Source organism: Nicotiana tabacum, chromosome 13 (assembly GCF_000715075.1).
Source record: "Nicotiana tabacum cultivar K326 chromosome 13, ASM71507v2, whole genome shotgun sequence".
Lineage (NCBI taxonomy): Eukaryota > Viridiplantae > Streptophyta > Magnoliopsida > Solanales > Solanaceae > Nicotiana > Nicotiana tabacum.
The window spans coordinates 30,706,649-30,720,331 of record NC_134092.1 but is presented as its reverse complement, the minus strand read 5'-3'; the positions used below and the strand labels follow the sequence as shown (position 1 = coordinate 30,720,331).

The 13,683-nt window shown below is 38.0% G+C and overlaps 1 long non-coding RNA gene across 1 annotated transcript; it reads right to left on the bottom strand.

The window, feature by feature from the left end:
* Positions 1–755: 755 nt before the first annotated feature.
* On the bottom strand, positions 756–1,939 carry LOC142168395 (uncharacterized). The gene is made up of 2 exons (XR_012698261.1): positions 1,274–1,939; positions 756–1,058 (listed from the first exon to the last, which is right to left on the bottom strand). It is a non-coding gene; the product is annotated as an uncharacterized LOC142168395 (long non-coding RNA).
* Positions 1,940–13,683: the final 11,744 nt, after the last annotated feature.

Genomic DNA, 13,683 nt, shown 5'->3' with positions numbered 1-13,683 from the left:
TTACTAGAAAAAAACATTGAAAAGTTTAAGTCTTTGGGCTAAATTTCGAGTTCCATTAGCTTCTCCTAACTTCTCTTTTTCCTCTTTTCATTTATGCACGTGATTAGTTCTTGGTTTTGATTCCTAAACAGCTAAACAAAGAGCTCTTGTTTGGGTTTTGCCCTACAAAAGATCAGTGTACACTGACCCTATCTTTATCTTCGATTATTTTTGTTGTGTTGTGTTTATAATGTTCTCTCGGTTAATCACCTTCGTTTATGATACATATTAGTAGTTTATGACTAACTATTATGTTCTCTTTTCACATTTTGATAACTTGTGATTGTTCTAGAGTATTGTCGATTAGTTTGTGTTAATGAACTTCATGATCTAACTAGATAAATATTTTCTGTAATGAAAAATATAAGTCTTGCTGAACCTTTGTCATCAGCTAAAAGTCCTTTGATGATTCTATGTATGCTTTGTCATCTATAGCTAACCTAATTGAACCATGATTTAGACATTTTTTGATGTATTGTTAAGAGTCTATGTTTGCTACAATATAGTGATCCTCATCCTTGTTCCATGTCACACATTTAACTTACCTACCTTGACTAAATAACCTATTATTGAAACCATGCATGTTCTACATAGTCACGACCCAAATCGGAGGGCAACGACTGGCACCCGGTGCCTACTCAACCGAGCACCACGTACCTTATCCTTTTTTACTATAAGACTCGTCATGACTCATGATACGCCACATCTATATATAATTAACAATATTAGAACTTAACTGAAGTAACTAATTCAAAAAGATTTATATAGATACATAGGGACCGACAAGGCCGTTGACATGTCATACCTAAAACTATACACAAGACACTGTTTGCAAAATCTCTAAGAAAACATGACCATAATATATAAGTCGGGACAAGGTTCCCGACATCCTCATTAAATAAAATAACATATATAGAACGTGACTCGGCAATACTCCAGGAAGAAGTGGAGCTCACCAACCAAAAGCTGATATCTGGAGGCAGCCTACAGTAGAGGGTCCTCACCTCGCCTATCTATACCTGCGTGGCATGAAACACAGCGCCCCGGGAAAAGGGACGTCAGTACGAAGAATGTACCGAGTATGTAAGGCAAAAATAAAATGTAATAAGATACTATCTCGGGGAGGGATAAGAGTCAACTTATAACTTCTGACTTGCCGCTAAGGGCCATAACATATAGCATAAAACCCATCTCATATATATAAATAAAACTACAATATAATAATTCTGATTACATCATTCTTGTGACGTTCACTGCCCAACTGATCAGTGGTAACTATCTGACTGGCCGTAGCGCGGTGGTAAATGCATGACTGCTCGACCGGCCATAGCTCGGTGGTAAATGTGTAACTGCCCAACCGACCGTAGCTCGGTGGTAAATACATGACTACCCGGACGGCCGTAGCTCGGTGATAAATGCATGACTGCCAGACCGGTCGTAGCTCGGTGGTAAATGTGTATGCATGTCTGCCCAACCAGCCGTAGCACGGTGGTAAATTCATGAAGATGCATGTATCACTATATTATAAACATTAACATTACATTTACATAGCGTTACTTGGATCATGCCAAAAGAAAGAAGGATTATCCTTAACATACCTTTAATGTCAACTTCCTACTTGTATATGTAAGCAATCTCCTCAATCTTATATGCCAAAACTAGTTTTCTTCCACCGTACTTCATTACGAAGAAATCTCCAAATTTTTATCATCTTGAGGAAACCAATATGGAAATACACATCTATGTTCTTCACGGTTTGCTTTAATGCAAAGAGATATATCTACCTTTGTAGCTCAAATTTCTCAAGGTCCGTTTCTAATCTTGTTGAGAAGATGCAAACAAATATATTTTTCTTGTTAAAAACGTTGCTTGTGATATGTATGTCACAAGTGTATCAGAAAGTGAATGAGTGGATAGTGGGTTCCATCTCATTTACCACCATTTTGAAATATTGTGACATGTGGTATAGATGTCACTATCTAACACATATTAGTCACACATTATTTTGGAATGGAGGGGCTGCCACGTTAGTTCTTGTAGGCCTTATTCAAACTTTTAATTAATCTCCCACTAAAATTATTAATTATTCAATTATCCACATAATTAAAAATTATCTCAAATTACTTAAAATACTACTCACTTTTAACACACTTTATATATCTTACTATAATATACTTTACTATCATGGTCGTGCGGTATATTGTATAGCACTAATCCATAAATACGGGGTATTATAGTTTGGATCGTATTTTATCATAAAATGTCAAACTTCGGCGATACTCAATTCCTTCAATTCTTTAACACTCTGACCTTTATAACACTTACTTATCACTTGCTACAAATAGTGTAAATTCTTATAACCTCCAAAATAATCTCATTCCCGAGTCTACGTCGATTAACTTACGACGAAACTTTAACGTACGAAATGCGGGATGTAGCATACACACTTAAGAGTTCATATGTCATTATAGTATGAACTTATGTAACGAATCATTAGTATAGTCATTTTGTTATCTGCTCATCTGATATGTCCTGTAATCATGAAACTCTGTAGAAACCTCATTGTATATTGGTTGAGTAACTTCTGTTGACTCCTGTGCTTGTGTTTGATATGTTATGCTCATGAACCTTCTGTTTGCTATTCATTTTAGAAAGATGCATGCCTAAACTATTGTAATCTTCACTTAAAACTACCTTGTAGAAGAAGAAGTTGCCTTATATGCTTTAATAACTTAACAATGTATAATCCATAATGGAAGTCTCTTGTTATCATTCACAGCCCGAAACAAACCCATAAATACTTGTTTGTCTTGTTAAAATGAACACTACTCCATACTTGATTGATGTCCTTGTCTATAGAGACTTAATCATGAACCTGAAAGTTATTTAAGAACATCATAGACTAAGGATTATGCTGTTAAGTTTGAACTAGATCAAAATTGACCTTCTTACTTATATGAATGCCTCTGCTAGTGTTGTTACTTGTAGGGAACCTGAACAAGGTTGTTAGTATAGTTATTGGTAGAGTGAGGACTCAGCCATACATGTATATACTTCTGATTATTCTTAAGATGGTTTAAATGACTGTTGAAGTACTATAAACCTACTCAAGGATTCCTATATGTTGAACCTTCAGTAGGACTAATAAAGTCAATATACATGTCTTCCCTAACCCTTGGAACACTTAACTATACCTTTATGAACCTAAATTAGATTATCGATAGTCTACCATTGACTCTCTTTGTCCTTGTATGTGTGTGATAGTCCTTCCGGGTGTTCTTATGCATGCTATAAATAGGTTTATGACCATTGGTATCGCTGAATACTATGAGTACGTGTAGTAACTTGTCTCCTTGTATTTGGGTTCTGATTCTAAGGTTAATGGTGTAATGACAATGTTCTGTGGAAATGATGTCTGAACCTTTATATCCACCCTTTATATCCACTACTGCTCTCATGATGATTTCTAGGTGTGAGTGATTAAGGGTATTTGAGGTGAAACCTAGTTTGTGGTTAAGATGTTCTTCCCTAACACAAGCACTGCTCGGGGTCCATGAGACCCTTGTGAACTCTGAAGTGCCAAGGATCTAAAGGGTACCTTGTCCAAGAATAAGGTTTTATTCCAAGATCTTAGTCATTGACTCTCATTATTTCTCTTAGTATTAGTGCAAATAAAAGTTGTTTCACTGTAATCTTTAATTTTTTCTACTTGTTACAATTTTATTTTTGTTGGGCATCATATTGACTTCATTAATTGGCTTTATTTTTGTTTATGTGCATGTTTGAATTGGGCATGCTGATTTCTTTGGAACTAAGGCCCAAATTCCAGTCTTGGACACCTTTGTTGTATGAAGTTTGTCGCTGCTTGTACATCTGCTGGGCATGGTCCACTGGCCCAATTTCGAGAGTTTGTTCCTTTTCCTTCTCACTTTTAGACAATAAAGTTAGTTGTTTATTCTGTGTATATATTTGACACTAATATTATTATTGGATATTTCTGTTATATTTTGATTGTTTTAGGAACCTAGGTAAACCAAGGCCTATAGGTAAACGAAAGAGAATCCATGTTTTAAAATCATGTCCACTATAACACTTTGATGCTTTAATCACTTACTTTCTTAATAAAATAAAAGAGTTCATTATTATTATTACTAATCAATTTTTCTTTTAAAGTTCTTGATTTTGAACAGATTTGTAAAGCGAAATGATCTCTCTATGGAAAAAAAATAGAATCGAAAGGATGTTTACAAGGCTAATTTTCAACAAACAAAACCAACACTGCTGATAATTGCTAATTAATAAGCTTCAATAAGTTTCAAAAGCATAACTCCGATTGAAATTGATTTTCCAAAAAGGTATACCCATGACATATTTTTATCTCACAAAGTTACATGAACAACCACCTTTTAAGAGATAACATATTCGAACCTCCTTTCAAAACATAGAAGTACTTTATAAGTCTTTATCAAACTTTTATAGGCATAAACATTCCAAAAGATCTTTCATAAGCTATAAACCTTATAAAATCTATAACTACAACTTTCTATCAAAAGAGTACATTTTAAAACAAGACTTAGAATGTGCTACAAATTTTAAGCACCCGACTAAGCAGAATATAGATCTTTACCTCAGGAAGATTATAAGTGATGCCTAACACCTTCCCCTTAGAATATTTAGAACTCTTACCCAAAATCTCACCGGTTATCAGACCATTAGGATATTAATCTAATAAAAATGTAGGTACCCGAATATATCTTACAATATTAGGTGGCGACTCTCTTTCATCAACTTAAGAAGAACCACTAGTTGAATCTTAATTTGACCTGTGCAAAATAGGGTACAACAACTTGGCGACTCTACTGAGGATTTTTTATACTTAGGTTCCGACCTTAGCAGACTTAGGCTAGATCTGAAATTTGAGAATGTTTGTTTACATTTTAACTGTGATTAACTTTGCAAATACGTGCTTACTTGTTTATGTTTCTATAACCTGTCAAACATGTACTTATTAGCCTGCTTTTAATATTGCTACTGCTATCACAATTACATTTTATTGCTATATACATTATTATCACATGTTTTCCTATTGAGTCTTGGCTGTACACTATCACACACAAATAACATACGAGTGTTGTCTTTTACATCCCTCCGAACCTTCTTTTATAATTCTCTAGTTTCAGAGAACGGTTTGGTCAGGTCAAGTGACATAACGTCTCGCAGTTATTCAGTCCAACTTTAAAATTATGAAACACTTTACTTTAGCAAACATAGGTCATACTGCACAAACCTTGATGTCAACGGGTCATGCACCCAACGACATGCCTTTTGTGGAACGATGAATCAATCCAAATGAGACATTAAAAGATCCGGAGCAAAACATACCAAACCTTTCACCTCTTTAAGATGGAAATCAACCGCAACATCCTAGAGATTAAAATGGTCATGGGCGCACCACACAAGCTGAAGCAGTGGTAGAGGAACATTCGACGGGAGCACAGGGACGAAATTAAGACGCGCCTTGGAGTACTAACAGCATTGATGAACATCCGAGCAGATAGGGTACTCACTAGGCTACTGATAGAGTTTTGGGATCCAGCCAAGGTGGTCTTCAGGTTTGTCGATTGTTAGTTGAAGCCCACGTTGGAAGATGTTACCAGCTCCAAGGGGTTACCATTTGTCGGGCGGAAACCAATACTGTCGGAAATCATGCTAGACCACATGTTACTTCATGCACTAGGTCTGACAAGTAAAAGGAATATGAAAAACGTCAAAGATGGATGGGTGAGTCTGGATCAGCTAATCGATAGGTTTTGGGATCGGGAGATCTACATGTGGCATCAAGAGGAATTTCAATATGAGCAAGCAGTGTGAGAGAGACTTCGCCCCCTAACATTTTCTCTAGCACTCTTAGGACTTCTGGTTTTCCCATAAAGGAAGGGATGAATCAACATCAACCTACTGCCTATAGTTTTGGCCACCTTCCGAGGAAATGTGCAAGTCACCCTTGTTCACATAATAATAGTAGAACATTCCAAGTGTTGTCGGCATGTTTAAGAGGATATGATTTCTTCAAAGGATGCAACTTACTACTACAACTATGGATACATAAAACATTTATTCCATATAAAGACAATTATTGACTACTTTATCGGCATTGGCAATATGATCCACAACCATAATGAAAGGATGAGACACTGAGCTACACCACTCGGTCAGGAGGAATAGCGAGAATATTTTACCCATCTGAGCATAGAGTTTGTTAATTGGAAACCTTTTTGGTTGAGTGGCAGATCAACACAAAGAAGCCCGGAAAAATACTTCATTGAGTTATTAGGTCTGGAGGGGATTCAGTTGTACATTAGTACTGAGGGTTCTAAGACAATTTGTTCTGATTCAGGATTTGCCTCTCTGGTCAAGGATAGCCTTGTACGAATATGACTAAAACGGACAAATTCAAATCTTAAGGGTAAGAAGACTCCAAGATGAGTGGAATGACTTGATCACGATGGGAATAGGGCAAAACCCATGGTGCACGCCGAAGTATTTTGTATGGATCAATGAAGAAGACGAACTAGACAGGCCTAGCAGAGAAATATTGATCGAGTTGGAGGATGCAGTGGCTGCTTTGCAAATATACCATGAGATCCTACCTCACTATCTCGTCACTACCGATATGCATCGACATGTAGTTCCAGGATCGATCGACCACATGTTTCCACCACCAGAGGACGATGATCGGGTGATTTATTTTCTTGTGCTAAGTTGTTGGTTGATTTCTTTTCTTGTACTTTTCATTCCCTAAGGACAAATCTATAAGCCCGTACCATCTTCTATAAAAAAATAGAGATTTTGTAGCCATTAACAATATCTCCCACTTTGTTCCAAGTAATGAAACCCGGTTGTAATCCAAAGTCTATCAATGAAAACTAAAGTTTGCTCTGAATCGAAATGTAAAAAACTCTGACTGTTCGTCAAATATTTGCGGCATAGGCCTACCCCCTAGAAATAAAGGTCCCTCGTATCTTAGTAAATGTGCTTACCTGAATACATAAATTAATTGCTCTACGTGCATATATTTGTGCAATCTCTAAAACTCACTTCTACTTTTACTTATTTTCTCACTTTATTGTTTTACTTTTTATTCCCAAAACAGAGGTTGGTTTGTGTTGATACGTAAAACTTGTCGAGCCACAGAACCTGAGATCCAACCAAGGGAAAGATGACTATAACAGATGACCCGGCCGAAAATGCTCTAGTAATAGCCGACAACCCGGGGGGATTAGGGGGAAAAGAAGATACCCGGAATGTAGAACATGTCTTTCGAATGGAATATGAAATGGAGTCGCTGAGAGAAGAAGTACAGCATGTCCGAAAGCTAGCACACATGGACATGATGACTCTTCCACAACCACCTCATTTTCCATCACTTGACTTACTTCACGACCACTTTTCCCATCAACCTGACAGCCCACTAGCACCCCAACCACTACAAACCCCGCCATAACTCAAGTTATACCCCCAGTAACCCCCGTAAATGCGCCAAATCCCCTATACACACAGCTTATGTCCCAAATTATGTCCAAACACCACAAAATCTACCAGTCACTACCAATTTAGTTCACATCCCTCCTCGGGACAGCATCACCTTTGCCAGCAACCAGACGCAACACATACTTGCGGCATACACTACCACACTTGAGCGGTATTCCACATGTATATGCCACCTCTGCGCCCACCTTTACCATGCTCATCACAGTCAGAGTGACCTACGAGATCAATCAATCTTGAGATGGAGAAAAAGTGAAGTATAAGGAAGAGGAGTCAGTGTTAGAATAGTTGTGTGTTGAGAAAGCAGATGAAGAATCTCCAGATTGCTTGAGGGAACGAGAGCCTGGATTTTGAGGACCTATGTATAAGTCCTGATGTTAACATGACCGCAAGGTATAAGCCTCCAAAATTTTAAATCATTGACGGAACGGGTGACCCCACACACATTTGAGAGCCTACTGCGACAAGTAGGTTGGGGTAGGAAGAAATGACAAGCTGAGAATGAAGTTGTTTATAAGGACTCTGACACTAGAAGTGCTTACTTGGTATACCAAGATCCCAGTAATTGGAGAGAGTGGCAGTACATGGCTGATGATTTTATGAATCGCTTCATATTTAATACCGAGATCACTCCAGATAGGTTCGCCCTAGTGAATTTATATAAAAAAAAAACCATGAATCATTTCAAGAGTATGCTCATTGTTGGATATCGGAAGCTGCCAGGACCCAACCCCCACTGGATTATAATAAGCTAACCAAGTATTTTATCTGGACCCGATAGGGGATTTATTTTGAAAAGGGGATGGGTATGATGGGACAGAAATTTCTCGAGCTGGTTAAAATAGGAGACTTCTTGGAAGAAGGCATCAAATTAGGAAACATACAATCAATGGTCGCGCTACAAGCTGCCAGCAAGGCTGTACAATTTGGTTCCATAGGTAGTGGGAAGAAGAAGAAGAAGAAGAAGAAGAAGAAGAAGAAGGAGGAGGAGGAGGAGGAAGTAACGGCAATCGTCACCTACTATCAGTCAAGTCCTCCTCAAAGAAACAACTTTTACCCCATAAACACCCATTCCTCACATTAACCCACATACGCCCGAGTATACAATACCCATCCGTACTACAATGATCAACCCCAATACAACCCCGCACCAAGTGAACCCACCACGACCATACACCCCCGTTCAAACCACCACCCACCAAAATAAACCCATTTATGCACCACGGACACACTTAAACGTTGAAGAAAGAAACCCAAAAACTTCACTCTGATCGCCGAACCCTTAGCCCAGTTGTTTGAAAGATTGAGGAGAGTCGGATTAATATACCAAGTAGAAAAGAGAATTCCTAAACAACCTTCCAAATATTTTGACGCAACCAAGAATTGCACCTACCACTCGGGTGTTCCTGAGCATAATACTGAGGATTGCTATAGACCAAAAAATGAGATCGAGCTGATAATCATGAGTGGAACCATCCAATGTACCCCAGCTCCACCGAACGTAAATCGTAACCCATTGCCGAGCCTTAGAAATCAAGGAGCCAACATAATTGCATTGGACATGGACTATGATTTGAAGGGGACCATCGTCACTATTGGGAATGCCGAAGCTGCAAGAGGACTACCTCGAAAGACTCCATTGATTATTGTGCAGTTGAAACCTCCTGTGACGGTTCACACATACTAACAATTGTCACGACCCAATTTCAACTATAGGTCGTGATGGCGTCGGTCAACGCTATCAGACAAGCCAACAATAAATACTAAATAAATTCTCATTTTAATATTTTTGAAGTCATAGTTGTTCCCCTCAATTAAATAGCAGAAGATGACATTTACAAAATACGTACTAATATCTTTAAAAATTTCCAATATAGTGCAACCCATAATCATTCCAAAACCCGGTATCACAAGTGCATGAGCATTTACTAGGGAATTAAAATAAAATACAGCATCTATCTAGAATACAAATTAGACAGAAAAATATAATAACTCTGAAGGAGACTCTGTTAGCTGCGGATCGTAATATAGAATATAGCTCACCTATGTCCCCACAATTATTAACCACACCTCTGCGCCCACAAGGCCGCTATACATATATGTACCTACACAATAAAATGTGTAGCAAGTGCAGTATGAGTACGAAAATAACGTATACCCAGTAAGTATCAAGCCTAATCTCGAAGAGGTAGAGACGAGATGGCCGACTATGACACTCACTATGGGTCAATAATATTAAATAATCATAAAAATAGAAATATTTATATCAACATGATTCACAGAGTTAACAATAATTTTATTGAACCATCAGAAGTAATTAAATTCCTTCAATTCTAATAATTTCTAATCTATTAATTAAATCCTTCAATTTCAATAAAAATTCTAATTTATCAAATAGCTTTACAAGCTATAATAAACTGTCCAAGTATCGTGCAATTATTATTATTATTAAGCACGATTTCTGCCGAGGTCGTACGGCCCGATCCAGAGTTTCGTGTACACTGCCGAGGGACGTGCGGCACGATCCATAGATGCATCTATCCTGCCGAGGCGTTCGGCCCGCTCCACAAGAAAGGAGAACATCTTCTTATGTGCCTCCGGAAGGAGAGTATATTTATTATAAGATAAATTCGGGAGGAAGAACAATTTCTTTTAATAATTAATTAATTTAAATAGAAAATCAAGCATATAAGGTTTCCATCCTTTAATATCTTTATCTGAAAATTCACAATATATTCATATATATATATATCAATTAATATTAATTAAGCAAAGAATATAATTTACACAAGTAATTCATGCTTTGAGTCCTAAACTTCCCGGACTTTAGCATTAATAGTAGCTACGCACGGACTCTCGTCACCTCGTGCGTACGTAGCCCCCGCAAGTAGCAACAATTATTCAATTTAATCCCTATGGGGTAATTTCCCCCTCACAAGAATAGACAAGAGACTTACCTCGTCTTGCTCCAATTTAATCCACTATAAGGCCTTTTCCACGATTATCCAACTCTGTTTGGCTCGAATCTAGCCAAAATAATTTGATACAATCACTAAAAATTATAGGAATCAATTCTATAAGAAAATACTAGATTTTTAATAAAAATCCCGAAATTAATTAAAAATTCGTCTGTGGGGCCCACATCTCGAAATCCGGCGAAAGTTATAAAATCCGACAATCCATTCAATTACAAGTCCAACCATACCAGTTTTACTCAAACCCGACTCTGAATCGATACCGAAATTTTAAAAATTCGTTTCTATGAGATTTCTAAAAATATTTTTAAATCTCAATCTCAAAACACTAATTAAATAGTGAAAACAATGATATATTTATGTTTATAGACCAAATCCAAGTTAGAATCACTTACCCCCAATGTCTTTTCCTTGAAAATCTATCAAAAATCGCCCCTGCTCAAGGTCCAATTTGTTAAAAATGGCGAATGGGACGAATGTCCTCTTTTATAATTCTGTCCATTCAGCCTCGATTCACGGCCTCGATTGGCATCCTCGATTCATATCCTCGATTCACATCCTCGATTCACAGCCTCGATTTATAGCCTCGATTCACATCCTCGATTCACAGCCTATCCTCGATTCACAGCCTCGATTCACAGCCTCGATCCTTGGCTTCGATCCTCGATCCTCGGCCTCAATCCTCAGCCTCGAGGTTGTGAGCTCGATTTTGGGCCTCGATCTTGGGCCAGAATTTCCAGCAGAAAGGAAAAATTGCAGTAACTGTTTTAAGTCCAACTTTTGATCCGTTAACCATCCAAAGCTCACCCGAGGCTCTCGGGACCTCAAAAAAATATACCAACAAGTCCTAAAACATCATACGAACTTATTTGAAACCTCAAATCACATAAAACAACGCTAAAATCACGAATTATGCTCCCATTCAAGCTTAATGAAACTAAAAATTTCCATCTTCTACATTCGATGTCGAAACCTATCAAATCAACTCCGATTGACCTCAAATTTTACACACAGGTCATAAATGACATAACGGAGCTATGAAAATTTTTGAAACTGGATTCCGACTACGGTATCAAAAAGTCAACTCCTCGGTCAAACTTCCAAACTTAAATTCTTGTTTTTAGCTATTTCAAGCCTAATTTAACTATGGACTTCCAAATAAAATTTCGAATATGCTCCTAAATCCAAAATCACCATACGGAGCTGTTGGAGTCATCAAAATTCTATTCCAGGGTCTTTTTCACATAATTAGACATCCGATCACTATTTGAACTTAAATATTTTATTTTTTATCAAAATTCCATATCTCGGGCTAGGGACCTCGGAATTTGATTCCGGGCATACTCCCAAGTCCCAAATCACGATAGGACTTACCGAAACTGTCAAAATACTGATCCGAGTCTGTTTGCTCATAATGTTGACCAAAGTCAAACTTAGCCTTTTAAAGCCAACTTAAGGAACCAAGTGTTCCGATTTCAACCCAAGCACTTCCAAATCCCGAACCAACCATCCCCACAAGTCAAAAATCATTAAAAGCATATACAGAAAATTTTATTTAGGGTAACGGGGTTCTAAAAGTCAAAATGATCGGTTGGGTTGTTACAACAATGATCCATCGCCACCGTCAGAAATGAGGAGACTCAAGAATATAAAATAGTTCCATGGACTTACTAGTCAAAGTAAAAGGGAAAAATGACAGACATCGCAGCCGCTTACGGGATGACCAGATCGGGAAGGTGTTAAGCTCCATAAGAGGTAAACTGAGGGAACCAGAATAGAGAAAAAAATCAAAGAAGAAACATAATTGACACTGCGGCAGTAGAGTTTTAGATGAAGATACAAGTTAGAGAGTACTTCGTGGAAGAACAGTTGAGGAAGACCCCCCCTCACATATCGATCGTGGACTTGTTGATGAGCTCCGACAGTCAAAGGGATGCTTTCGTGAAGTTTTTAAGCGGAGTAAGTGTGTCAGGAAATACTATCAGCGAGGCACTAGCAGCAACCATTAGAAAGATGGTCGAAGAAAACATGATTTCCTTTCAGAGGAATGAACTTCCTGTGAGGGGTATGGACCTAACAAAGCTCTACACATCACGGTCAAGTGTAGAAATAAAATCGTGTCTCAAGTACTTGTCGACCACAGTAAACATTTCCCTATTCTTTACTTTGCGATAATTAGGTATCCATTTGAGGAAAGTGAAAGAAAGCCATGTAAGGGTAAGAGCTTTCGATGGGTTGCAGAAGGATGTCATCGGAAAAAATATACTTAGCCTTACAGATTAGACCGATCGAGTTCCCAATATTATTTCAAGTGATGGACATTTTGTCTTTGTATAACCTATTGTTAGGAAGTCCCTGGATACATATGTCAGGGGCAGGTCTTTCCACTCCACACCAGTGTACGAAATTCAAGTAGGATTTCCAAGAGATTGTGATACATGGGGAGTGAAGTCGGTCAGCTTATTTGGAGCATGCAATCCCTTTCATAGAAGGATTAGATGTGGTCGCCTTTCATGTGGCTGAGATCATGCAAGCAACGAAAATGGACGAAAGTGAGCAAATCATGGTATGCAGTCACCGTACAAGTCAAAGATGGAAATAAGGGTAGCATGTGGGTCGGGCCCGGTCCTAAGTGGGCTTCGTGGGCCCGGTCCTAAGTGGGCCGGTCCTAGACGGGCTGGTCCTAAGCGGTCCCGGGCTTCGCGGGTTTCTTGTTGGAACCGGTCCGTGACCGGGACTACGAACTAACGGTCTCGTGTTAAGTGGGCCGATTTCGGGCCTATACTATATATATACTATAATATATATACATAGTTTATAAGTCATATTCGATAGTATACATCTTAAGATATACTATATATACATCTTACTATATATATATATATATATAGAGAGAGAGAGAGAGCTTATATATCTTAACATGTATATATAGTATATTTTAAGAATCCGCACGGCCTTCTCAATCTAGCTAAAACAGAGATCACCGAGTTATCGGGAAATAGAATTGTTTCACACCTCTGCTGACTATTATATGTCCACCGAGGTTTTTATCAGTTAAAGATCTCTATTTTAACAACCTTGAGAGTACCCAATCTAGCTAATTCAGTATCCTTATGTTTAA